The sequence below is a fragment of the Atractosteus spatula genome, chromosome 2, assembly GCF_055471065.1.
Source record: "Atractosteus spatula isolate fAtrSpa1 chromosome 2, fAtrSpa1.hap1, whole genome shotgun sequence".
NCBI lineage: Eukaryota > Metazoa > Chordata > Actinopteri > Semionotiformes > Lepisosteidae > Atractosteus > Atractosteus spatula.
The window spans coordinates 71,287,111-71,295,835 of record NC_142707.1 but is presented as its reverse complement, the minus strand read 5'-3'; positions in this window follow the sequence as shown (position 1 = coordinate 71,295,835).

Below are 8,725 nucleotides of genomic sequence, written 5' to 3'. Positions count from 1 at the left end.
GAATAGATGCAGTAGTTCCTTGATATCAGTATACACATCAGAACACACCCTTTGTGATCATCATTCATTCTAGTACTGTTTAACTTATTACACAGTTAAATATGATTCACCTTATTCTATTGATTTGATAATACAAATAGCTGTACATTTTACAAAAATGGTCATACTGAGTTTTTACTTTTTTAAAAAATTCAGTTCAGATCTAAGTGAAAAGGAAAGCTTGCTGTTGGACAGATGTCTGGATTAGAAGTGTAAAAACGGAGTGCGTTTTATTCTACACACCTGTACATTTTGTACAGTAAAAACAATGTGAAAACAAACCATGGATAACAATTCCAATTCCCAGAACCTGAGCTTTGTGGGTGTTTTCCATTGGGTAAACATTAATTAGGTGTCGTTCTACACTGCTGCAGGCTACTCTGAATGGGAAATAACAAGGCCTGACAGATACTCTTATTGGAGGAAGAAGATGCCGAAAAACTGAAGGAAAACACAGAAAGCTCTCATGCTAATTTTAATATTTCTCCTTAATCCTCCTCACTTCCTCCTTAATTCTAAGTCATAATGTTGCTTGGTTTAGGGTCAGGCTACAATACATTGTTTTACATATCTAATTAGTTCTTGTTCTCCTCATTACCCAGGAAGATGCAAAAGGAGACATCCTACTCAGACCTCTCAGCAAAATCCTAAGAATTGAAACTATTTAAAGATAGTTCACTAGGAATAACTACACCCCAGAACTAAGCATAGTGAAAGGTTTATAGAGTTTTTTTAGTCACAGTAAATCTGTGATATTTAATAGGACATTTAGCAGACATTTTAAGTAGGACTTTTTTTTTAGGGTGTTTGTTCCACTAATGTGGATTATACAGTATGTGCGGTAAACCTCTGACTTTTTTTTATATTCATATGCAAGTTTAAAGGGAAGAAATTTGATTCATGTTTGAGAAAGCTTGTGGTACAAAGCTGTAAGTACTGAAGCTAACTTTGATTACAGGGAAGGCAGATTTTTAAATGTCAGTGTGTCATCTGAAAAATGGACATTAAGCATCAAAGCAAAACCTGCCGTGGAGACTGAGTTTAGCTTGCCTGGCTAATTGAGATAAAGATTATTCTAATAAACCTGATGCTAAGGTGCTTCTTCTCAGGTTTGTCAATATAGAGGTTGATATTCTTAATCAGGTTCCTCACAGGAATTCATTATCTTTACAGTGATGACTAATGAGATGTGCTCTGGGCTTTGAAGCTCCCTTTAATCATAGTGAGAAGGCTACTATTACCAAGCAACAGAAACACGGGGGTGTCTTTGGAGAAGCCTGCTAAAAAAACATATTCAGTCATTTTACAAGAACAAAACACATAAATAATATATAAAGAAAACATCACACATTGTTCTCATCCCATTGCATGCCAATTCAAAAACCTCTGAATAATATATTAGAATAATATGGAAATTATTTGCAAATACAATTAATACATTTCTCTAGTTATATAGTATATACAGTATAAGCATCTTTTAGTCATAAGATGGGAGAATTGTGGTAGCTCAGTTTGTGAAGAGGATTGTCCAAATGTGATTTCCAGTAAGTTTATGCTACACTGAGTTTAGGTTTAATGAAAGCACAATGCTCTTGTTTGATCTTCTCCTCAGTATGTTATACTTTCTCTGTTATGGCTGTAATCATTTAACTCTTTCCTTCCTCACTAGCTATCTGTGTAAAATGCACGTAGTGAAACTTCGTGTAATTTCCATGGGCATTTGTAGTGTTTTAAATAGAGGGTGTTCATTGAATCTGGATGTTTCACATACAGTTGCCAATGTCCGTACACTATGCGGCTATAAAATCATTTTTTTTAGTGAGTTAATCTAATCAGTAATAATTGTGAAATACAGGGGTTAACTATTGTGACTGCAGTATAATTTGCAAATTATTTACAAATACATTTAAATTAGAAGAATTACTTTTGATACAAATGAAAGAACCCCAAAATGTCACTTTTTAGTGTAGTATACAGTAGTTACTGTGTGCTTTTTCATAATAAAAAACACCTTTTTGTGGACTAAAAAAATTTTACGTTTCAAAGCCTTTCCTTTGTTATAGAGAGCAGTATTTCACATCTCATCATGGCAACACAGCAGGGTGTTTTTATAGTGAGTCGACAATGGTGAATTTGTTCACAATCCGTAAATAATTTAACTGCTTTAAAGGTGAACCTTATTATTTCATTTTTCAGGGGTACTGATGATTATAACAACACAGATTAGAGTGAAATCTTTCAATCATTTTTGCCATATACTGTGTACATATATATTGCTTTCTTCTTCACTAGTGATAACAACAATTGGTGCTTTTCAAAGTCATAATGACAACCATTTCAAATGAATCTGCATCTAGAGAGGGCTGGGCAAACAGAAAGTTCTGAAAATAACAGAAGATATACAGTGGTGTGAAAAAGTGTTTGCCCCCTTCCTGATTTCTTATTTTTTTGCATGTTTGTCACACTGAAATGTTTCAGATCATCAAACAAATTGAAATATTAGACAAAGATAACACAAGTAAACACAAAATTCAGTTTTTAAATGAAGGTTTTTATTATTAAGGGGAAAAAAATCCAAACCTACATGGCCCTGTGTGAAAAAGTGATTGCCCCCTAAACCTAATAACTGGTTGGGCCACCCTTAGCAGCAACAACTGCAATCAAGCGTTTGTGATATCTGGCAATGAGTCTTTTACAGCGCTGTGGAGGAATTTTGGCCCACTCATCTTTGCAGAATTGTTGTAATTCAGCCACATTGGAGGGTTTTCGAGCCTTAACCGCTTTTTAAGGTCATGCCACAACATCTCAATCGGATTCAGGTCAGGACTTTGACTAGGCCACTCCAAAGTCTTCATTTTGTTTTTCTTAAGCCATTCAGAGGTGGACTTGCTGGTGTGTTTTGGATCATTGTCCTGCTGCAGAACCCAAGTGCGCTTCAGCTTAAGGTCACGAACAGATGGCCGGACATTCTCCTTCAGGATTTTTTGGTAGACAGCAGAATTCATGGTTCCATTTACCACAGCAAGTCTTCCAGGTCCTGAAGCAGCAAAACAGCCCCAGACCATCACACTACCACCACCACATTTTACTGTTGGTATGATGTTCCTTTTCTGAAATGCTGTGTTACTTTTACGCCAAATGTAATGGGACACACACCTTCCAAAAAGTTCAACTTTTGTCTCATCAGTCCACAGAGTATTTTCTTAAAAGTCTTGGGGATCATCAAGATGTTTTCTGGCAAAACTGAGACGAGCCTTTATGTTCTTTTTGCTCAGCAGTGGTTTTCGTCTTGTAACTCTGCCATGCAGGCCATTTTTGCCCAGTCTCTTTCTTATGGTGGAGTCATGAACACTGACCTTAACTGAGGCAAGTGAAGCCTGCAGTATTTTGGATGTTGTTGTGGGTTTTTTTGTGACCTCTTGGATGAGTCGTCGCTGCACTCTTGGGGTAATTTTGGTCAGCCGGCCACTCCTGGGAAGGTTCACCACTGTTCCATGTTTTCGCCATTTGTGGATAATGGCTCTCACTGTGGTTCGCTGGAGTCCTAAAGCTTTAGAAATGGCTTTATAACCTTTTCCAGACTGATAAATCTCAATTACTCTGTTTCTCATTCGTTCCTGAATTTCTTTGGATCGCAGCATGATGTCTAGCTTTTGAGGATCTTTTGGTCTACTTCACTTTGTCAGGGAGGTCCTTTTTAAGTGATTTCTTGATTGTGGCAGTAATCAGGCCTGGATGTGGCTAGAGAAATTGAACTCAGCTTTCCAAAGATGTGATAAACCACAGTTGATTTATGTTTTAACAGGGGGGGCAATCACTTTTTCACACAGGGCCATGTAGGTTTGGATTTTTTTTCCCCTTAATAATAAAAACCTTCATTTAAAAACTGCATTTTGTGTTTACTTGTGTTATCTTTGTCTAATATTTCAATTTGTTTGATGATCTCAAACATGCAAAAAAATAAGAAATCAGGAAGGGGGCAAACACTTTTTCACACCACTGTATGTAGCTACAGTATTTAGAAACTATTTTTTAGCTCTTAATGGCAGGGTGCAGAGCAAGGGTCTTGATTTTAGAGGCCTGCATTCAATAAAATTGTGACATATTCTAAGTTGAGTAAAAAGAGTGTTCCCTGAATTTAAAAATGGAATTCATATAAAATACTGTAGCTTACATTATATTATGAGCTTTATTTGATTAATTTCCTATCTTATGTAATCTAAAGATTACTTGACATTATGGAATAATGTATCCTTTGAAGCCATAGTTAAATTCTGGCCCTCTAATGTTTGGTTAGCTTAGCTAAAAACATGATCTGAGATTTCTACAGAAGTGGCTCCATGGAAAATGTTTTTTTAAAAATGCACTGCTGGAGTGAAAACACTCTGCTACTCTCAACAATAAAATTTGAAAATCCTTTAAGCTGCTTGTTGAAGTGTGGTTTGGCTTTGTGCACCTCAAGGAATCACGGTGCAGTGTCATGTAGCAAGAGGCCTCTTCTCCCTCGTAAATAACAGTGCTTACAGTTAACACAGCAGTGTGCTGAAGAAAGAGAATTGAGATCATTTTTTTTCATCATTGTTTTTTTTTACTCACAATACAATTTATCTGGTTACTACCTCCAGAGAAGGTACACGTTTGGTAATAATGAGCAAATGATAATGTAAAATTATAATATATACTATAGTTTATACTGTATACTAGGAGCGGTGCGGTGGGTCTGTGGTTAAGGATCCGCGCCTGTGGCTGGAAGGTTGTCAGTTCATATCCCACGGCCAGCAGAGGAATCCTACTCTGTTAGGCCCCTGAGCAAGGCCCTTAACCCCAGCTGCTCCAGGGGCGCGGTATAAATGGCTGACCCTGTGCTCTGACCCCAAAATAGAAGATAAGTTGCCTTCTAAACTAAACAGAATACAATTTACGATTAAATCTCTCTCTCTAACCCCGATGCCACAAAACTAACTGGAACCTATCTCCCTATTCTAAGATACACCCACTTAGCAGGAGAGGCCATTTTAACTGTGGGACTCTTCACTCAGGAAATCCAAGTTCTCTAAAAACTACAGAATAGCCAGCTCTCTTAACAAGGTTCATATACAGTACTCCAATCAGGTGTTTTCAGATAATCTTGAACAAGGATCTCTTGCTTGGCACATGCTTGAAGTTCTGTCCTCCTCTTCTTGTAATCTGTCCTTCTTTTTCCCTATTCTGTTTTGATTGCATCTTATATGGTGTCTTTCTGGACTGTTGATTGACACAGAATTTAATTAATGAAGCTAAACTGAGGTTAAGTGTATGATTGCTTTGGTCACAGAATAATGACACCCTACATCTCAGCAAACATCCCCTTTGAAGCTGGAAATGTTTAGACTGCCAGCTGTTACACACTTTATCTAGACTCTTAGAGGCACTTCCTAGTCACCTACTGTATAGCTGTAGCAATATATAAAAGAAGGAAACGAATGGACCTTCGACTACTGTATATGTGTCTATAGATTAAGTACAGTACAAACATTATTAAATCCATGTTTTTTTCCAGGAATATCCTCCTATCCCAAAAAGGCCTCCATTCTGATCTGTGTGAAAGGTATATTTTTTTCTCTTCAACCTCTTCCTTTATTTTTCCCTGCATTAATGCAGAAACCTCTGATAGAGTATTATCTAGCCTACCTGGGAAACCTATTATTCCATTTTCTACCCTATGCCCATATGCATCACAATACGTTGCTTTTTCTAGTTTTATCACAACCATTAATCATTTAATACAGTGAGATAAACACCTGCATTAAAGTAATTTGTGAGCCAGCTTTTTCCATTTCCTTCCATGCACACAGTTCAAATTAAATTAACATTTCAAAACAAAGTGTTCTTAATACCATTCAAATCTGTACTCCTTTGCAGTCTGTTTAAAATTTTAATTTCTGTCTGCTCTGTGATTTGGAGCTGTATCATCTGTCATTCCAAGCTTTGACCTACTGTTTTTTCAATCGACAGTTTTTATTTTTGTTGATGCACATATATTAAAATGTCACAGAATTGCTGAAATGTTTTTACTGCAAAGCCTTGTTAAATATTCCTCATTTCTTGGGAATTTTTATAGCACTTATACTGTTTCTAGAAGCAGAAAATCCTATTATTTTTTCAGATGTATACCTGATGAAACAGTAGCTTTCACGTTTTAAAAAAGTGAAACACGTTTTTTTTCATATATACTGTATGGCATATCATTTTAATTTGCTGATCTGGCTGAAATATTTCAGGTGAAATAATTTAAAATCTCATCATCGTTTGTTGGAAAATTGTCAAATGTCTGGGATTAGTTTTTCTTCAAGAAATAGCTATCGCAATTCATTTATTGTATACTTCAGCTCAGGAAAATTGTATGACCCCTGCTAAGAAATATTATATGAAAACACATTCTAAACACACTTATAACAGCATTACAAGTACCCAGATGTTTTTTTTTTCCAAGAAAAAATATTTCCATTGTGTGTGTATTTCCAAGACATAATGTGTTTGTGTCTGTTCCAGTTTGGGTTTGTAACTTGTATGCTGTCAGGACTTCTCGTTCTAATGAGCCAAGGCTGTGTGCAACAGGGTTTTATACCATCTTTATGGTATTTTTATACTTTGTCATCTCAGAAGAAGAGCACGGTCTGGTCTGCAGAAAGTCTGAAGGAAAACTGGTGGACCAATAGGTGGCATTATTTTCTCTTGACCAGACATTCTAATCCAATGATCCAATTTGGTGACTCTGTTTTGAACTATATGAAAAGACTGAAAATGATACCATTATATTTCTCACAATGTAGGCTGTGAATTGCGGCTTCTTATCTAAAATGATTTAATTAAATTAGAAGTCTACCCCTTGCCCTATTTCCTCTCTCAATGTATAATGTATGTACATTCATGTATATCATGTATAAATAGTTTAAGTGCTATACTGTATATACAGTACATTATGATAAATAAAATAATGTCTGGGATACTTGGCTCCAACTACCTTTCCTGCAGCCAAGACTGCTACTCAGAGCTACAATCAGACTCCTATGGCTCATTAGGCTGTAACTACTGAAGTTTTGAATGTAAGGTTAATGATATTAAGTACTGTATACTGTGTCTATGGTTTCGTTGGTCTATCTAACAAATGGACTAAATTTAAACCTTTCAAATAATGAATTGGTCATGGCACTGGAAAACAGACTGGAGGATTATATTTTTAAATTCAATCTAGGACACTCCTATTTATTTCTATTGTGTGTTTTTCCTGGTATTTATTAATTAGGTTGAGACCTCTGTGAAGATACCCAAACAAGGTAACAAAATGGCAGCCTAAGAGGTGAGATGGTCATCCATGAAGACAGACTTAATTTTTCAGACGTAGGGGCAGTTATAATGCTCATTACAGGCTTGCTCTTCCAGGACTGAAACCAAAAAAATATTTCTGATCACTGAGGAGACCAGAACTACATTTACTGGCAAAAGGTTTTTATAATCAAGGGTTTATTTTATAATTCATTGACTTTTCTTTAAGGTTTAGAGAAACATTAGTCATAGTTTTGCGTCAGCTTAGGGGCAGACTGCAGACTGTCCTGTGGGAGGTCTTTGTTTGCACAGAACAAATTAATTGTTCCCCCACAAACATAGGCATCCTCTCCCTTAAACTGCTGCGGTGGGCCCTTCTTTGAGGGGACAAGCGATAATAAATTTGGATTGCAGCAGCCCAGAATTCAGGGAATCACAATCTTTGTAAATAACAATTTGTGTGTTCCTCTTGGACATGTAGAGGTGAAACAACACATGTTGCAACAAAACAACACGAGGCTGAAGATCTGCAGAATTTCTTATAAGAATGCAACTGGTACCCTGGTTTCAAATGAATGAAAGTAAAGACATTGCCTTCAAAATCAAGTAGCAGATAAAGGCAGACCTGGTTTCTGATGTTTATTCTCTTCATTTAATGGTGTAAGTTTAAAAAAGTAGTTAATGCTTAACATGCCTAATCAAATTGAAGGTCAGTAGACCTTTTTTTTACTTTGCATAAGTGCTGTTGGGAGTTCGAGCTTTGTTGATGAAGTGGTATGTTACCTAGCACTTGAAGAACCATTAATACATTTGAGATAGGCTGCTAGGAAATGAGTAATCCCATGGTGCATTTGTAATCGCCATTAAGAACCTGATGATTTTTTTCATAACAGAAAGAGAATAAAAACAAACATCAGGGTGAAATACCTCCCTGACTGTAGGATTAAACACAGATTAGTTTACACCAGGGTTTAAGAAAAAATACTGCACATGCTGTTGCTATTTCTTTTGAGCATGTCACTGCACCCAACAACTGTTGTCGGGGAAAATAAAGCTAAGAAATGTTCAATACAGCTAATCCCACAGAAATCATTTCCTAATCCCCCAGTATAGAATTGCTTCCTTACCAATACAGAGAGTGATTACATATTGCTACCATGCAGTTATGATCTAGTTGTTTCTACCAAAACCAATATTTCTGTACATCCATATGGGGAGGTGGGCTTCTGATATCTGTTGTTTTCTCAATTAATCATGGCTAATATTTGGTTTTCTCTGTGTTTCCATTGATTTCACTTCATAGTAAGAAGCCAGTTCATCAACAAATCTTTCCTTCAAGCTGAGCACAAAGACAGTTGCAGAACATTAACCACAGTTTCCA